Genomic DNA, 20435 nt, shown 5'->3' with positions numbered 1-20435 from the left:
CAATGAATAGAAGAAAATATTTGCAAATCATGTATCTGATAAAGGATTAATATCTAGAATATAAAAATAATTCTCTAAAGAAGATATACAACTAGCCAATAAACACATGAAAAGATGCTCAATATCATTCATCATTAGGGAAATGCAAATCAAAACCATACTAAAATAGCACTTCACACCCCTTAATGGCTACTATTTTTTTAGAAAAGGAAAATAGATGTTGGCAAGGCTTTGGAAATTGGAACCTTCATTATATTGCTAGTGGGAATGTAAAAATGTGCAACCACTGTGGAAAACAGTTTGGCAGTTCCTCAAAAAGTTAAACATGGAATTATCATATGGTCCAGCAATTCTATTCCTATGTATATACCCAAAAGAACTGAAAGCAGGGACTCAGATACTTGCACACCAATGTTCATTACAAGCATATTCACAGTAGTTAAAAGATGGAAACAACCAAAATGTCCATCAAAAATGAATGGATAAACAAACTGTGGTCCATTCATATAACAAGATATTATTTGACCCTGAAAAGGAATGATACATGCTACAACATGGATGAACCTTGAATATATTATGCTAAGTAAAATAACACACAGAAGGACACATATTGCATGATCCTACTTGTCTGAGGTACCTGGAATAGGCAAATTCCTAGAGAAGAATAGAATAGAGGTTACCAGGGGCTGGAAGGAGAGGGCAAATAGAGAGCTGTTTAATGGGCACAGGAGTTTTTGTTTGAGATGATAAAGAACTTCTGGAAATGGATGGCAGTGATGGTTGCATGACAAGGTGAGTGCACTTAATGCCACTGAACTGTATACTTAAAAATGGCCAGAATGGTAAGTTTTATGTTCCAGATATTTTTAACACAATAAAGCATTTGATTTGAAATATATCTGAATGGGGCACCTGGGTGGCTCAGTCAGTTAAACAGCTGACTCTTGGTTTTAGCTCAGGTCATGATCTCAGGGTTGTGGGTTCGAGCCCTGCATCGGCCCTGCACTCAGTGATGCTTAAAACTCTCCCTCTCTCTCTGCCCCTCCTCCTGCTTGCACTTTCTATCTCTCTCTCTAAGATAAATACATAAATATTAAAAAAAATAAATATATGTATAATCACAGTGATTAACAATTTTAAGTAGATACTTTTCTATTTTGTCTATATCCCCCAAAGTTTATATATTTTAATTGTCTAAAAAACATTTCAAGGGGCGCCTGGGTGGCTCAGTGGTTGAGCATCTGCTGTCAGCTCAGGTCCCACCTTGGGCTTTCTGCATGGAGCCTGCTTCTCCCTCTGCCTGTGTCTCTGCCTCTCTTTGTGTCTCTCATGAATAAATAAGTAAAGTCTTTTAAAAAATAAGAAAAAAAAAAAACATTTCAAGGAACTTGTCATTGGGAAATGAGGGATCTCCTGGGTATAGTCTGTCTTCCCTGAAAGTATGTGTATGTCCAATGGGAAACAGAAGAAGAGAGGGGGCTACCTCTTCATATTGAAAGATCATCCTTTTGGCTCATCCTAGAAAAACAACAGCACTGCCATGAGATACTTTTGCTGCAGACTGAACATGAGAATAAGGAGAGAAAGCATACATTGCCAACATAAAAAATGAAGGTGGGGTCGGGGGGCCCCTGGGTGGCTCAGCAGTTGAGTGTCGTCTTTGCCTCAGGTCGTGATCCCGGGGTCCTGGGATCAAGTTCAATTCTCGCATCAGGCTCCCTGTGAGGAGCCTGCTTCTCCCTCTGCCTGTGTCTCTGCCTTTCTCTCTGTGTCTCTCATGAACGAATAAATAAAATCTTAAAAGAAAAAAATGAAGGCAGGGATATCACTACAGATTCTGCAGACACAAAAGGCAAGTAATGGAATATAATGAACAACTTAATGCCAGTAAACTTGACAAGTTAGATTAATAGAAGGTTCTTAAACACACACACACACACACACAAACACACACAACTTACAACATGATACAAAAAGAAAGAGAAATCTGAGTAACTCTATTTTTAAACTTGAAATGTTAATCAAACGTTTTGCTACAAAGAAAACTGCAAGTCCAGATGGTTTCCCTGGGGAATTCTATCAAACATTTAAGAAAGAAATAATACTAATCTTACACAAACTTTTTTTTATAAAATAGAAACTGTTTCCAACTCATTTTATGAAACCAATGTAACCCTGTGGAAGACTTGACAAAAGACAAGAAAATTTGAGACTGACCTCTTTCACGGTGCAACAATCTTTCAAAAAATATTAGTAACTTGAAATTTAGCAACTTGAAAGTTAGCAGCACTAACTACATCACGATTAAGTGGGCTTATTCCAGGAATGCAAGATTGCCTTAACATTTGAAAATAAATTTATGTTTATTTGTCACATTAACAGAACAAAGGAGAAAACCTGTATGATCACTGATAAATTTTTTTTTAATGCCTCTGATAAAATCCAATATCCATCATGATTTTAAAACAAAAACCACTGGGCAGCCAGGGTGGCTTAGCGGTTTAGCACCGCCTTCGGCCTGGGGCCTGACCCTGGAGACCCGAGATTGAGTCCCACGTAGGGCTCCCTGCATGGAGCCTGCTTCTCCCTCTGCCTGTGTCTCTGCCTCTCTCTCTCCCTGTGTCTCTCATGAATAAATAAATAAAATCTTTAAAAAATAAAATAAAACAAAAAACACTTCGCAAAGTAGGACTAGAAGGGTACTTCTTGTTAATGGCATCTAGGAAGGACCTGAGGATAACATCACACTTGCTGGTGAGATATTAAATACTTTTCCCCCAAGACAGTGAACAAGGACAAGATGTTCACTTGCACCACTTGCATCAGTATGATGCTGGAGGTCCCATCCAGTGTGAAAAGGCAAGAAAAAGATATAAAGGTCACACATATTACAAAGGAAGAAATAAAACCCTTAGTATTTTTAAAAGCCTTAAACCTCACATAATTCGAGAAAATTTAACAAAAGCTATGTAAAACCTCTACAATGAAAACTGTAGCACATTACTGCCAAGACTTACACTGTAATTAAATGACTGCTAATTTATTGAAATACTCTGTAAGGAGATCCTGCTGGAGGTGTTTTAATGTTTTGATGAAGCTTTCCTCAAGCTGGGCCTTACATGGGCCCTGAAAAGATTTGCATTACCAGGTCAGTCCTGCCAATAGTTGGTAAAAAAATTTTACAACAGAAAAATAAATCTGCAATTATGTTCTTTCTCAAGCTACCTGGATAATATTGATGTACCCTCCCCATAGCACACTGTATGTGACATTCCAGAAAAGGTAGGGGAGGTGCTATTGAAAACCCAAGCACTTTAAAATCAACAGCACAAGCAACAACAGGTATTGGCGAGGATGTGGAGAAAGGGGAAAACTCTGGCGCTGTTGGTGGGAATGCAAACTGGTGCAGCCACTCTGGAAAACAGTAGGGAGGTTCCTCAAAAAGTTAAAAACAGAAATACCCTAAAACCCAGCAGTCGTACAACTAGATATTTACCCAAAGAATACAAAAATGCTAATTCAAAAGGATGTATGTACTCTGATGTTTATAGCAGCATTACCCGCAATAGCCAAGTTATGGAAACAGCCCAAGTGTCCATCGACTGATGAATAAAGGAGATGTGGCGTATACACATATATGTATAGATATATAATGGAATATTAATATCACTCAGCCACAAAAATAAGGAAATCTTGCCATTTGCAAGGACATGGATGGAGCTAGAAAGTATTACGCTAAGCAAAATAGAAAAAGACAAATACCCTATGATTTCACTCATATGTGGAATTTAAGAAACAAACGAGGGGATCCCTGGGTGGCTCAGCAGTTTAGCACCTGCCTTCAGCCCAAGGCCTGATCCTGGAGACCCGGGATCGAGTCCCACATCGGGCTCCCTGCATGGAGCCTGCTTCTCCCTCTGCCTGTGTCTCTACCTCCCTCCCTCCCTCTGTGTGTGTGTGTGTGTCTTTCATGAATAAATAAATAAAATCTTTTCTAAAAAAAAGATGGATTTAACAATATGTTTAGTTTGGGTTTTATTCCAGCTAAGATTAGTAGAACATAAGTAAAAATTCACTGGGAGGATTTCTAAGTGCATGGCTTATTTTGCAGACACTGTCAAAAGAGATTTTTTTTCTGTTTATCAGTTCCAAGTTATGAATAAGGGCAGAACAGTTTACGGTCTTGACTGATTTGATTGAAACATAAAAAGTCGCATATTTTCACCCGAAAAAACCCACAATAGATTCTGTGGTATGCAGAATAATGCCTCGCTTCCCAAATATGTTTTCATCCTAATCCCCAAACCCTGTGAATACGTTATGTCATGTGGCAAGGGAGAAGTAAAATTGCAGATAGAATTAAGTTTGCCAATCAACTGATTTTGGGACGGGGAGATTATCCTGGATTCCCCAGGTGGGCCCTATGTAATTATAAGTGTCCTTATAAATGCAAGAGGAGAGGTAGCGTCAGAAAGATTTATCTCCTGGCCATTTCTGGCTCTGGAGTTGGAGGCAGCCACCAGCTTAGGAATTCAGGCAGCCTCCAGAAGGTGGAAAAGGTAAGAAAACAGTCTTCTCTAGGGCTTTCTTGCTTGCTTGCTTTCCTTCCTTCCTGCTTTCCTGCCTGCTTTCTTTCCTTTGATTTTATTTATTTGGGACACCTGGGTGGCTCAGTGGTCAAGTGTCTGCCTTTGGCTCAGGGCGTGACCCCGGAATCCCGGGATCGAGTCCCACCTAGGGCTCCCTGCATGCAGCCTGCTTCTCCCACTGAGGAGAGGCAGAGACAAAGCAGCGGGAGAAGCAGGCTCCCCTCGGTGAGCCTGATGCAGAACTCCATCCCAGGACCCGGAGCCGAAGGCAGATGCTGGACCACTGAGCCCCCCGGGCGCCCCTTCTCTAGGGCTTTCAAGGAACACAGCCCTGTTGACACCTAGGTTTTAGCCCACTGAGATACATTACAAACTCATGACCTCCAGGATTATAAAATAATAAATGTGTGTTGTTTTGAAGCCACTGAATTTGTGGGAATTTGCTACAGCTGCAAATAGGAAAGGCCTACAGACTCTTTATTGTTAAGTCATATAATTGAGAAATTGGGGCACAAGGTGGCACTAGATCACCAGATTTCTCAAAGAAGCCCTCGGTTTTGTAATTCTGTATCAGTAAGGGCAATGGTAAAATTTTCTTGTAATTTTTAAAAACCATTTCCTCACATTTGCATCTAAATATCTTCGATATTGTTAGTAAATCCTGTAAATTGGCCTTGGTGAATTGTTAAGTTGATTTCTGGCAATGGTGTTTTTTTTAATCTAGAAAGATGAACTATAAATAAAAAGAAGCTCTTAGAATATGTCACAAACACAAGAACTTTTTTTTTAAATTCCTAGTGCCTTGAACACTGACAACAGCCCATAGCAGGCAACCCAATAAGTAATTATTAAAAGAAAGAACATCTCATGGCCGATTTGCATATAGAAATTGTCGAGTCTTCTCTTGCATTAACCTGAATCGTCTGGAACTTGAAGAAAATCCTTTTGTTCGAGAATTTCAAATTTAGTACTATTCATAGAGCACTCCTTTATTCATATGTGCTTACAATGCATTTTTCTTTGTGCTAGAAATGAAACAGCCATTCCCTGTTCCATGGAGCCCTCCCTGCCCTCCACCCCAGCTGGCTGGCGTGTCCAGTTCTAACTCAACAGCCTCAAGGCTTCTGATTGTCCTCCCAGGGGATGTAGGTGACTTTAGGGGAATGATGGGGTCAGGGCAACAAGGGACCCGAAGTTAATCACCTCTGGAGGCAGAGGTACTGGGATAGCCCTTGGATGCTTTGCGTCTGCTGCTCCCCCACTGAGGGCATTAGGCTCTCTCCCCTGACTTGTCTGACTTTCCAAGTCAAAGCAAGAAAGTGTCCTCTTTGGAGAGTTCTTCCCAGTGTATCCTATCCAGACACTCTGCAAAGTCTGAGTCCTCTCTATTCTCACAACCCTTTATTCTTTCTTTCCCTTTTCACATTATTTTATAGCTAGTTGTGTAAAGTGGCCCCAGATCGTAATTTCCCTGTGGAAGAGATTTTATTTCATTATATTTTGTGTTCTCAACACCCAGCCCGTACTGGGAACAAAGTAAATACTTTTGGAAAGGGGAAAGAAGAGAAGGAGGTGGTTAGGAGGGAAGATAGAAGTGAGGAAGGCTGTTCCATCATTGGGCTCAGACTGCAGATGGGTACAATAACTGTTGCTGATTTCTTAATATTTCAATATGGTATGTGCACATATGTTTAATCTAGAAGAAAAAACTGATCGGGATTACATTAATCATTTGGGTATAATTTCCATTTGCAAATTCTTGGGGTGATAAATATAATGAGGCCTGAAACCAATGATGTTTTTACTCTTTTTAGAAGATAAGGAAGGAATCTGAATGCAAATTATAATGTTTTTCTTCAAAGGGGAATGATTTGCCACTCTTTAATTTGATAAAGTTCTTTATGCTTCAAATACAGACTTTTAAATATTAATAAACCTCAGAAAGCAAGAATCAAATCCTCAACCCTTCATGAATTAATTATCACAATTTTAAAACTCCAATTCTACAAAGCAAATCATAAAGTGCAAAATGGCTTTTCCAAATCACGTCTTCTTTTTGGTAATAATTCTTATGATTAAATAAAATGTAATGCATATTAAATTGAGTATTAATACTATAATTTGAAATTTCCTATTTTTTGGGTATTATATCATTTCAAATATACTTTTTTTTTGCTTTCTATAAAATGACTATAATTATCATTAAATCCACTTTAAATTTAATAAGCATGTTATGTTTGAATAGTATAAAGGATCAAATATTACTAAAAGTGATTTTTACAAAATAGCGGCCCCGATCCTCTCCCTTCATCTTGTGATCCTCTCATCTACCAAGTATACAATTTCAATTTTTTAAGTTATTCTCTCTGATTTTTTTCTTTATTTCTAAATAATATGTATATACTGCAATCCCTTGATTCATCTGAATAGACTTCCTTCTGATTTACAATCACAGATAATAAGGATTTTAGGTCACTCATATCCCCACTTCTTCTTCCTCATCTTCTCAAAAAAATTATAGTCAAAAAAATCTGTTAAATCTATATTCAGTGTTTTCTTAATTTTGACTGTGTGTATGTAGTCCAGTTTAAGCAGTGATTACATATCCTTTCTTACATAACGTATTTTTTTCTGGAGTTAATAATTTGCCCCGTTTTAAAACATGTTTTTAATTTTCTTAGAAGAACTGACTGAATATTCCCACATCCTCAACAACTGTATAAAATGCCTCTCAATTCAGAGTTATACAAAACGTGTTAGGTGATTGAAGAATTGTTATCTTCATCCTCCACCTCCCGCACCTGCCCACTCCAGTCCCAGAGAGTCCTTCCACTATGAGTGCTTGGCTCCTACTTCATTGGATCTTCCATTTGCCATCACCCTAGGAATTCTCTTCGCCTTCATTGGATCCTATCTCCTCAATCCCATGAATTCCTATATCACAGTATCCTTTTTCTAACTTGAGCCCTTTTGTGTGAATATGTGCGGGTGTGCTTGTGCCCTCACATTCATCCACACTTGAGCACATCTTCAAATAGCATCCTAAGAAAGATGATTGGGAAGTACATTTTTTGAGAGTTTGCATGTCCAAATTGTTTCTTTTCTACCCTTTCACTTGATGGAGAGTTTGGCTAAATGCACAATTATTGGTTAAAAAATATCTTAAAGATAAATTTGAAGGTCTAGCTCCATTATCTTCTACCTCCCATTTGAGAAGTTTGATGCCATTCTTATTTACAATCTTCTATTCATGATCTGTCTCACCATCCCCCCTGCCCCCCCTCCCTCGCCCCCTCCATTCCTACCAGAGGCTTTTAGAGTCCTCTGTTTATTCCCAGTGTTTGAAATTTCACAATAATGAGTCTTTTGTTTTTTATTGTTGGTTGGGGTTTTTGTTTGCTTTTGTTTTTTGTCTTGTGTTCTATGGGCTGGATACCCTAAGGGTCTTTCTGAGAAGAAGCTCATGTTCTGGAAAGTTCTTTTATGTTATTTTATTAATACTTTTCTCCACCATTCATTTCTGCTCTCTTTCTGGAGCTCCTATCATTTAGCTGGTAGGCCTCCTGAATCAACCATCTAATGTCTTATATTTTCTTACTGTCCAGTTATTCACCATTTTGCTCTATATTTTGGATTCCCTAACCATGTCCTCCACCTTTCTACTCAGGTTTTTATTTCTACCATCCAATTTTTATTTTTCTAGTGTTGTTGTTCTCCTCCATATATTCTTTTTAAAACTACCATCTGGGACACCTGGGTGGCTCAGCGATTGACCATCTGCCTTCAGCTCAGGGCATGATCCTGGAGTCCCAAGATCGAGTCGCGCATTGGGCTCCCTACATGAAGCCTGCTTCTCCCTCCACCTGCCTCTCTCTCTCTCTCTGCCTCTCTCTCTCTCTCTCTCTCTCTCATGAATAAATAAAATCTTTTAAAATAATAATAATAAAAATAAAACTATCATCTTGTTCCTCTTGTATGGATCTATGCCATCTCTTATTTCCCTGAGGGCAGTAATGACTTTTTCCTTCTCCTTCCATAGTTTGTTTCTCTGAGTTTCTTTTTAAAAAACTGCTTTATTGGGATATAATTCTTGTGTCATTAAATTCACTCGTTTTAAGTCTCTAATTCACTGATGTTTGGTGTATTCATTGAATCATTCCACCATCACTACAATCTAGTTTTAGAACATTTCCACCACCCCCAATGGACCTGTTTGCAATTCATCTCCATTCCTAACTAGTCCCAATCAGTCAATAAGCTGCTGTCTCTATACACTTGCTTTTTCTAGACATTTCATATAAATATAATAGTACAAATATGATCTTCTGTGTCTTTCTTTCACTGCACATGTTGTATTTGAAGCTCATCCTTGCAGCAGAATGCAACAAGAGTCTGTTCCTTTTTTTACTGCCAAAGAGTATTCCACTGTATGAATGTACCCATTTTGTCATTCACCCATTGACTATACATTTGGGTTGTTTCCACATTAGGGCAATTATAAACATCTTTTTGTTATTTTAATATTTTATGTTGAGTTCCCTGTTTCACCATTAGAGGTGTTTTACCAAACGAATGTATTCCCTTGCAGTTTGTTCCTATTTAGAGTGGCCATAAAAGTTACTTGGAAACTATATGTGTCCATGATGGGAGATGACACAATGGGGGCTTCATTGTAATTCTTTGAGGAAATTGTCTTGTCAGTGTTTTTCATTCTTTTCTATTGGGCTGGTAGAATTTTTCAGAGACATCTCTCCTAATGTCTTGGCTGCAGGGGATAATCCTGCTTCCAGGGTTCAAGGAATTGTGAAGAAACAGAAGACTAAGATGTCACAAATTGTAGGACATAAATTTTTTTGATACCCCTGTTTTCAGTAAGAGATGCCTGCCTCCTTTGACTAGGCCTGTGTACCTGAGTCCAGGGACCTTCTGTTTTATTCTCTTTTATGGGGCTGACTGTACAGAGCCAATGAGAAGATCTGGAGATGCTAGCTACTAAAAAGACTTTCAAACAATCTCTCTATTTTTAGCCCTACATTATCTGCTCCTTCCCGCCGATTTCCACAGCTATCCAGTGCCCATTCCTGCGCCTGGGGGCTTTACAGTGTAAAGTAGGTTACCTCTCTGCTTTACCTACTGCCAGTTTAGGATTAGCTTCCTTGGCTCCACTAATCCGTCTACCACTTTTCCATTTATTTTGCAGTGTCCAAAGTTTTACTGCTATTGTTTTCTTTCCTATTCTACTAGGTGTGTGCCTCTACAAAAATCTTTCTGCTCTCATTTTCAAAGCATTTTCTTCAGGAACACTTATTCAACCAGCCATATTTAATGAGGATTTCCATTTAATTCTGTAATGGAAATAAAACTTTCAATTTCAAATAATGTTTGTAAATACCTCACCTTCAAAGAAGTGCAGCATGTCTCACCACTCCTTAACTGCGTGCTCTACATAGTGACTTCCTTTCAAGTGTCCAAAATGCAAAGGGATATGGGAAGATTAGCTTTGTGCTGGAGAAACCTGCCAAACGCTACTTCAGCCACTTGAGCAAAGTCACCATTAACTGTGATAAGTCATGTTCATAGTGTCCACTCTTGACATGAAGTGAGGAGAATGGCACCTTACCTTTGTGGTCTCTCTTCCAAAAACCCATAATCTCAGTCTAATCATGAGAAAAACGTCAGAAAAATCCCATTAGAGGAACAATCTACAAAGTGCCTCAAAACCAGTATCTCAAAACTGTCAAAGTCCTCAAAACAAGGAAAGTCTGAAGAACTGTCACAGCCAGGAGAAGCCTAAGGAAACATGACAAGTAAGGAGAATGAGGTAACCTGGGCAGGATCTGGAAATAGAAAAAGAATATTAAGTGAAAACTAAGGAAATCTGGATATCGTATGAACTGTAGTTAATAGAAATGTATCAATATTAGGTCATTAATTGTGACAAAAGTACCACACTAATGGGGAAACCAGCTGGGGCGTGGGACAAACTGGGTGTGGTACACATGGCAACCCTATTATCTTCATAACTTCTCTGAAAATCTAAAATTATTCTTTCAAAAAGTTAAAAATTTAAACCTTGGGATACCTGGGTGGCTCAGGGGTTGAGAGTCTGCCTTCCGTTCAGGGCGTGATCCTAGGGTCCTGGGATCGAGTCCTGCACTGGGCTCCCTGCAGGGAGCCTGCTTCTCCCTCTGCCTGTGTCTCTGCCTCTCTCTGTGTGTCTCTCATGAATAAATAAAATCTTTAAAAAATTAAACCTCTCATTTTTTCCTTTGGTTATTTATTGACACCTTCATACCAATTGAAATGCAGAATTTGGCTCAGTCCTACCTCATACTAAAACTATCAGCCGGCTATTCTAATTTGTGTATTGGAATAGTTCATTCATTCTCTTTAATGAAGGTTTATTGACAAAATACTACATTGCAGAAAATATACCTGGTGCTGGAGCTACAGAGATTAATAAAATATGACTCCTGTCCCACAGGGAGTTCACGTTTATGGGAATACAGGCCGACATAAAATACTTTTCGTATTCTACTTCCCTAGAAATACACCAGCTACCGTGAACACATTTTACCATTCACATTAAGAGTATAAAAAAATAAACCTGAAATTCTCTAATTCTTAAAAACTTCTGTTTTAGGTGAGATGTGGAATCTCTTGGAACTGTACCACCAGTTAAGAAACATGCAAAAATGATTGAATGTCTGGTAGAGAAGGGCGTATTGACCACAGAGAAACAGAACTTCCTACTTTTTGACATGACGACACATCCCCTCACCAACAACAATATTAAGCAGCGCCTCATCAAGAAGGTACAGGAAGCTGTTCTTGACAAATGGGTGAATGACCCTCACCGCATGGACAAGCGCTTGCTGGCCCTCATTTACCTGGCACACGCCTCCGACGTCCTGGAGAATGCTTTCGCCCCCCTTCTGGACGAGCAGTACGATTTAGCCACCAAGAGAGTGCGGCAGCTCCTTGACTTAGACCCTGAGGTGGAATGTCTGAAGGCCAACACCAACGAGGTCCTGTGGGCAGTGGTGGCAGCGTTCACCAAGTAGCGGCTCAGAGCGAAGTCCCTTCCTCTCATGTAAACCAGTAGTTTTTCTTCTATTGACTTGTGGTTTTCTGCAATTTGTATTTTCCACAGTATAATTGGCTTTTGTTTTATAGGTAGCTTTTCTGTGTATGTGTGAATGCAAGAAACTTCTGGTATGAGAGACCTTTCTGTTTAGGTGTAGAGAGAAAAGTTTCACTGTCACTGGCATTTCATTCATTCTTAAAAAAAAAAAAAAGATTTTATTTATTTATTCATGAGAGACAGAGAGGCAGAAACACAGGCAGAGGGAGAAGGGGGCTCCAAGCAGGGAGTCCGATGAGGGACTCGATCCCGGAATCACGGAATCAGGCCCTAGAGCCAAAGGCAGATGCTCAACCGCTGAGCCACCAGGCGTCCCATTTCATTCTTTCTTGAGTTCAAGAGAGTTGCCATTCTCACCATAACAGGTTTGGATTTCTGTTATGTTTATGTTCAAACTACCTCCAGTTCCACATGAGATTTTTTTTTTTGAATTTTGTTTGGTAAAAGATTTATTGAAAAAATACATTCTGAATGGAGACAAAAAGATATTGAGATTGTTTCCATGAACTGTGCTTATTAATCCCAATAGCTTGTACATTCATTTGGTTTTTTTACATACATAATCATGTTACCTGCAAATAATGACAAATATACTTGTTCTTTTCCTTTTTGTTTAAGATTTTATTTATTTATTCATGAGAGAGAGAGAGATAGAGAGAGAGAGAGAGAGAGAGAGAGAGAGGCAGAGACACAGGCAGAGGGAGAGGGAGAAGCAGGCTCTGTGGGGGGAGACTGATGTGGGACTCCATCCTGGGTCTCCAGGCTCACACCCAGGGCCGAAGGCAGCGCTAAACCGCTGAGCCACCCGGGCTGCCCTACTTGTCTTTTCCAAAGAAGTGTTTTACTTTTTCTTCTACCTTTTGTTTCTTTTATTTTTATTGCCTTACAGCACTGACTAGTACCTCCTCCAGTACAGTGTAGAACAGAAGTGGTGATAGTGATCATGCCTGTTTTAATTCCAACTCAAGAAACAAATGTTCAAAATTCACTATTAAGTAAAATGTAGTTGCTGATTTTTTAAAAAAGATCTTCTTGATGAAATTAAGGTAATTCTTGGGGATCCCTGGGTGGCTCAGCGGTTTAGCGCCTGCCTTTGGCCCAAGGTGTGATCCTAGAGTCTTGGGATCGAGTTCCACATCAGGCTCCCTGCATGGGGCCTGCTTCTCCCTCTGCCTGTGTCTGCCTCTCTCTCTCTGCGTGTGTGTCTTTCATGAATAAATAAATAAAATCTTTTTAAAAAAAGAAAAGAAATTAAGGTAATTCTCTTCCTACAGTTGACCCTTTGATAACATGGATTTGAACTGAATGAATCTACTTATACACAGATTTTTTTATAACTACAGTACTATAAGTGTATTTTCTCTTTCTTGTTATTTTCTTTGCTTTTTAAAAGATTGTATTCATTTGACAGAGAGAGAGAGAGCGCGCACAAATAGGTGGAGCAGCAGGCAGAGGCAGAGGGAGAGGGAGAAGGAGAGGGAGAGGGCAACAGGCAGCTTGATGTGGGGCTTGATTAGTGATCATGACCTAAGCCAAAGGCAAACTTTTAAGTGACTGAGCCACCCAGGTGCCTGCCTTTCTTGTTATTTTCTCAATAACATTTTCTTTTCTCTAGCTTACTTTATTGTAAGAATACAGTATGTAATACATATAATGTACAAAATATGTGTTAATCAACTTTACATTATGGGTAAAGCTTCTGGTTAACAGTGGGCTATTACTAGTTAAGCTTATGGGGAGTCAAAAGTTTTATGAGGATTTTTGAATGCACAGGAATTTGGGTCCCCTAACCTCTGCATTGTTCAAAGGTCAACTGTAATTTGTTGAGAGATTTTTTCTTGACCATACTTTTTCTGTATCTACTGAGATACTATATGTTCTTTTCCAATGAGTTAAATTGATTCATTTTTTAAAAAAGAATTATACTCCTTTGTTAACATTTTTTTTGGTTTTATGAATAACATCTTATATCATTATCCAATCAAAAGAGCTAGAATGATTGGGTTTTGATAGTTGGTTTTTTTTTTTTTTAAGATTTTATTCATTTATTTATGAGACAGAGAAAGAGAGAGGCAGAGACACAGGCAGAGGGAGAAGCAGGCTCCATGCAGGGAGCCCGATGTAGGACTTGATCCCGGGTCTCCAGGATCATGCCCTGGGCCGAAGGCAGGTGCTAAACTGCTGAGCCACTCAGCGATCCCAGTTGGTTTCTTTTCTGATAGACATGGCACCTGAAAAACAATGTTTTATTTTTCTGCTAACTAGACAGACTGGTAAGCTATTGGTTCCATGGCTACCAATCTTGGTTTAAAAGGAGATGTCAAAAGGTACAGAAGGCTAAGAAGTATTTTTGGAAATGGAGTCTATGCTCTCCTCTCCCTCTGGGGTGGGACTGCAGTTTCAGGACACTATTCTTTTCTATTTTTTTTAATTCAATTAATTAACATATAATGTATTATTTCAGACGTAGAGTTCAGTGATTTATCAGTCTTATGTAACACCCAGTGCTTATTACATCATGTGCCTTCCTTAATGTCCATCATCCAGTTACCCTATTCCTCCCTCTGCCCCTCCACATGAAATTCTTTAGTATCTCCACGGCTTAAAACTTTCTACAAGTACAGGGGCACCTGGCTGGCTTGTTTGGAAGAGTATGTGACTCTTGATTTCAGAATTGTGGGCTTAAGCCCCATGTTGGGTGTAGAGATTACTAAAAAAATAAATAACATTAGGCTCCCTGCGTGGAGCCTACTTCTCCCTCTGCCTGTGTCTCTGCCTCTCTCTCTCTCTCTCATGAATAAATAAATAAATTCTTAAAAAAACAAAAACAAATAAATAAACTTAAAATTAAAATATAATTATAAAAGATAAACATTCCACAAGTGCAAATTCTTCTGTACTTTTCAAAAATTGAGAGAGAAATCACAAAGTCTTTAACTTACCAAAAGTGAAATCTGTAATTAGGGTATTTTCTTACAGAGATATGTACCTTAAAAATATATTTTGCTGGCATTTTGTTAAGTGAAAGAGGTAAGACAGAGAAAGACAAATACTGTATATCACTCATGCAGAATCTAGAAAAGCCAAACTCACATGAATACAAGTAGATATCTGAAGAATACTCAAGGATAAGGGAGTTTTTATTCTAAGTCTCAGGAATGATGGTTACCAGGGACCAGGGTGTGGGGGTAGTAAAGAGATGTTGATCAAAATACAAACTTCCAGTCATAAGATGAAAAAGTTCTGGTGATCTAATGGACAGCATAGTGCTACAGAATGATCACCACACTAAGTCTAGTTAACCCCAATCCCGTGTATTTTCAGTATTAAACTGTAAAGGTGGGGCAGCCCCGGTGGCTCAGTGGTTTAGCGCTGCCTTCAGCCCAGGGCCTGATCCTGGAGACCCAGGATCAAGTCCCACGTCGGGCTCCCTGCATGGAGCCTGCCTCTCCCTCTGCCTGTGTCTCTGCCTCTCTCTCTCTAATAAATAAAATCTAAAAAAACAAAACAAAACAAAAACAAAACAAAAAAACCTGTAAAGGTGAATTGCTCCATCAAACCATTTAGGATGTGATATATCCTATTTATGTTGCGTATTGTGTGGGCTCCACATGAATTGCTTGTGGCTCTGCACACCACTCAGGAGGTAGGGAGGTACCACGGGAGGTTAAATGAATAGCTCAAAGAAAATCAAGAATCCTATCTCTTTCCTCATTTTCTCTCTGTAAATTCTTAGAATTTTTCCTTTTGATTCAGATGTTCTCTCAAGTTTGTACAAAGGACAGTAGCTCCAAGGATCCAACTCTTGCATAACAGTTTCCAAACGCTGGAAGAAGTGAAGGGGCCCTGTCTTTTCCTCCTGTGCCTTTCTTCCTGTGCACCCAGCAGGTGCACTCTCATGTCTCATTGGCTGGATTCGTATCACATGCTCATTTCTAAACCAATCATGAACTAATCAAGGTTCACACTTTGTCTCTTCAGAAGGACTCTATCTTCTGAAGTCCATGGTTATTGGATGTGGGAGAGGAAAAAAGACAGGATAATCTGTTAGCAAGAAAGAAGGAAAATTTGTGAGCAGTCAGTATCTGTCTTCCATCTGGCCAATGACAATGAACATCCTTTCACATGGTTAGCCATTTCCTCTGGGCAATTTTTGTATTGCTATACTTATAGTCTGCTGTTCTAATAGTCTCATAAATCTCAATATCTGTGAAGACCAGTTCTTCCTCAACAATTGTGGTGGTGATGCTGAGCCCTTTGCTCTTCCTTATGAATTTTAGGAACAACTTAACCAAGTTTCCTGAAATACCCTGTTGGGATTTTTGGTTGATATGACAACACACAGTTTCATTTGATGGAACTGACATCTTTGTGATATTGAGTCTTTCCATCTAGGAACATGGCATAACTTTCTGTAGTAAATATGGCCACAGATTCCTTGGACCTTCTAGGTGGAGCCTATTTCCCCACCTCTTGTATCTGGGCTGGATTTGCAGTTTGCTTTAATCCAATAGAATGTGGGAAAAATGACATTTTGCAAGCTCCAGAGCTTGGGGTACATGAAGTGATATGGGTTCTGCTTTCACTGTCTTGGAATCCTGCCTTGAGACCACCATACCATAAGAAAGCCCAGGATAAAAGAGCGTATGGAAACAGAAACCCAGCTGTTTCAGCACCCAGCCAGCTGACCTGCCAGCTGAATGCAGCTGTGTGAATGCGCCTAAGTGAAAGCAGCAGAGAACTGCTTAGCCAACCCACAGAATTACATGAAATGATGAATTGTTGTTGATTTAAGCCATTAAGTTTTGGGGTATTTTATTCCACAACAAACACTAGCTGAAAGAGAAATCGGTACCTAAAAGGGAGATACTGCTATAGTAACGACTTAACGCATGAGGCATGGCCTTGGGACGACAGTGGCTAGAGACTACCAGGGGAACAAAAAGAGTGTTAGTGGAAGCTTGAAAAAGCAGTGGGGAAACTACTACTGAAGTCTAGAAGGATGGTATACCATGTTTTGTGCTAGTGAAAAAGTTGACAAAAGCATTATCTATGCAACATGAAGCAAAAGAACCACCTGGCTAAATGTAGAGTCATGAGAAGTGTTGAATTACTATTATTGCATTGAGACAATAAAACAAGAAGTTTGGGGATGGTTTTACACAATACATAATCAAAACACTAATGAACTAGTGAGTCTAATTGTTATGGACTTAATTTTGTCCCCTCAAAAATGTGCATGTTGAAGCCCTAACCCCCGATATAACTATATGTGGAAGTAAGGCCTTTAGGGAGGTAATTAAGGTTAAATGACCTCATAAGAATGGGGCCCTAATACAATAAAAGTGGTTTCCTTATAAGGGGAAGAGACACCAGAAATCTAGTAACCCATCCATAGATATTTTTGGATTTTTTTTTATACAGACAATAATATTGTCAGAAAAGGATGCTATTCATTTCAAATTATTATTGCTCATTTTTTTTTCCTTAGCTAAGCAGCAACATTTATCTTTGATATTTTCATTTAATTTTTATAACAGGTATCATTCCCATGCTTTAAGAAATATTAAAAGGTGGTAGTAAAAAGTCACGCTATGTCTGTCATGCTTTTATCTTATTACAAGGGCAAATAAAATACTGAGCAATATGGCTATCAGCAGATATTTCTGCCTTCTAGCTGCCTTTGATAAAAACGTTTCTAAATTTTGCACTAAAATGTTGATGTTTTCAATAGGTTTTTTTGTCAATGGGTTTTTGAGAGAGATACTCAGTTTATCATGTTAAAGAAGCTATCTTCCAACTTTATGTTGTTAAAATCTTATTGTTATTATGAATGAAATTTCATCTAATTTTTTTATCTTTTAATTTTGAGGTATAACTTCATGCAGTAAAATCCACAGATCACAAGTGTATATTTTAATGAGTTTTGATATGCTTATGCCCATCTAACCCATATCCTTCTGGACACAGAACATTCTCTGGGGAGCCTGGGTGGCTCAGTCAGTTAAGCCTCTGACTCTCAATTTTGGCTCAGGTCATGATCTTAGTGTCATGAGATTGAGCCCCACATTAGGCTCCATACTCAGCAGGAAGTCTGCTTGAGATTCTTCCCATCTGACCCTCCTCCAAACTTGTTTAAACATGCACATGTGTGCACTCACTCTGTCTCTCAAATAAATAAATCTTAAAAAAAAAAAAAAAAGACACGGGGCACCTGGGTGGCTCAGTGGTTGAGTGCCTGCCTTCTGCTCAGATTGTGGTCCTGGGGTCCTGGGATTGGGTCCCACATCAACATCTGCCTCTGCCTATGTCTCTGCCTTTCTCTGTGTGTCTCTCATTAATAAATAAATAAAATCTTAAAAAAAAAAAAAAGACACAAACCTTCTCATCTCCCTAGAAAATTCTCCTGTGCCCTTCCTGAGTCAATCCCACCACGCCACTCTCCTGGGACAACCAAATTTCTGATTTTTCACATTAGATTAGGTATATCAGTCCTAGAGCATGATATCAATTGAATCATTCAGTATCAGTAGTTGTACTCCTTTGTTGTATCTAGTTTGTTTCTCTTCTCTCCTTTTTTTATTCTGAGTAATATTCCATTATATGAACATACTACAATTTATCCATTTTCTTTTTGTGGGAGTCTTTGGGTTGTTTTCAGTTTTGAGTTATATGAATCAAGATGCTATGAACATGTTTGAAGTCTTTTGGTGAACTTAGGTTAAAAATAAAAGGATAGGGGGGATCCCTGGGGGGCTCAGCGGTTTAGCGCCTGCCTTTGGCCCAGGGCCTGATCCTGGAGATGCGGGATCAAGTCCCATGTCGGGCTCCCTGTATGGAGCCTACTTCTCTCTCTGCCTGTGTCTCTGCCTCTCTCTCTCTCTCTCTCTCTGTCTGTCTTTCATGAATGAATGAATAAATAAATAAAATCTTAAAAAAATAAATAAAAATAAAAAGTATAGGGAAAAAACACATCTATACTTTTATAATTAAAGTGTATTTCCTATAGACAGCATATAGTCAGGTCTTGTATTTTAATCCATTTTAGCAATCTGTTTAGTACATTTACATTTAGTGCAATTATTATGATTGCCTTTAAGTATATTATTTTTGTATTTATTTCCCTTTTCCCCTATTTTTATGTATCTTTTCTCTTTTTTCTTGCCTTCTTTTGGATTTACTGAATACTTTGTAGTAATTCATTTAATTTTCTCTATTGCTAATTAGCTATACCTCTTGGTTTTGTTTTTATTGATTGCTCTAGGATCTACAATATAGATCTCTAACTTAGTACATTCTATGTTCAAGTAGTTCCGTATTACTCCACATAAAATGAATGCAAGTATACTTTAATTTTCTCTCATTTCCTCTTCATATTTTTACTCCTACCCACATTATAAGTCCCACAAGGTATTATTTTTGCTTTAAACAGTCAAAAATCCTTTAAGGAAGTTAAAAGAAAAAACAAGAGAAAAAAGTCCTTTATATTTACCCACAAATTTTTTTCACTATTAACTGCCATTCTATGTTCCTTTGTATAGATATAAGTTTCCATGTAGTTTCATTTTCCTTCAGCCTAAAGAATACTTTCTTCAACCTGTCTTGTCATTTGGAAATGCTGATGATGAATTCACTCAGCTTTTGCTTAACAGAAAAATGTCTTCAGTTTGCACTCATTTTTAAAGAATTTCTTTTTCTGAATATAGAATTCCAAAATTACAGGCTTTTTTTTCCTTTCAGTACTTTACAGATGTTGATCCTCTGATTAGAGCTTTCATCATTTCTGACCGAGAATTCAATGCCATGTCATCACTGTGCCCTATATGTAATGTGTCTTATTTTTCTGATTGCTTTTAAGATTTTCTTTTTATCTTTGGTTTTTAGTCATTTGACTGATTTGATAACAATATGCCTTAGTATGGGTCTCTTTGTGTTTATTCTGCTCAGGCTTCACTGAAATTCTTGAATTGGTAAGCTGATATTTTTCATCACATCTTATCCTCAAATATATCTTTCTGCAACATATTCTCTCTTTTTCTTCTAGATTTCCAGTTGCTATACAGGACTCTGAGACTACTCATTTTTTATATTCTACTGATTTTTCTGTTTTTCTAGTTTGCCTAGTTCCCATTTTCCTCTCTTTGAATTCACTAATCTTCTCTTCTACAGTACCCAGTTGGTTACAAATCTCATCCAAATGAATTTATTATTTCAGAAATTTTCTTGCATGTTGAAGGTGCTCAATGCCTGGTGATCCCTGTCTATTGATTTATATTCAAGAATGGGACACAGAAAAGCTGACTGGGAGCTGTGTTTATACACAAGTTTTTTATCTTTGCTGTAGAGTGACCATGTAGGAGCAATAGGCATTGTCTCAGAGAATCCCAAACGGCAAAAATATGGAGCTCTTTTCTTTAGGACCATTCGATTTCTCCAGGAAGAAACTTCTAAATTTTTGCCTACTTAGTAGATACCTTGCTGCAGGCATTTTTCCAGGGGACACAGTGACAGAGATAGAGACTTAGGTTGGGGTGGAAAGAATAATAGCCATTTTTCTTCTTGATCATCTGACACAAAGAAGACAAAACAACCAATGCTGATAACAGACCCAGATTCCCTTATCTTTTCAGTACCTCATTTAAAAATATGAACAGATAACCAAGGATCACCAGGCATTTGTTTTTCCATCAGTTCTGTGTTCA

General features: G+C 38.5%; 1 pseudogene; it reads left to right on the top strand.

The window, feature by feature from the left end:
* Nucleotides 1-11222: 11222 nt before the first annotated feature.
* On the top strand, nucleotides 11223-11762 carry LOC112652669 (Golgi phosphoprotein 3-like; annotated as a pseudogene).
* Nucleotides 11763-20435: the final 8673 nt, after the last annotated feature.

This window comes from Canis lupus, chromosome 4 (genome assembly GCF_003254725.2).
Source record: "Canis lupus dingo isolate Sandy chromosome 4, ASM325472v2, whole genome shotgun sequence".
NCBI lineage: Eukaryota > Metazoa > Chordata > Mammalia > Carnivora > Canidae > Canis > Canis lupus.
Note: the sequence above shows the minus strand (reverse complement) of the source record. Positions and strands in the feature narration are given on the sequence as shown.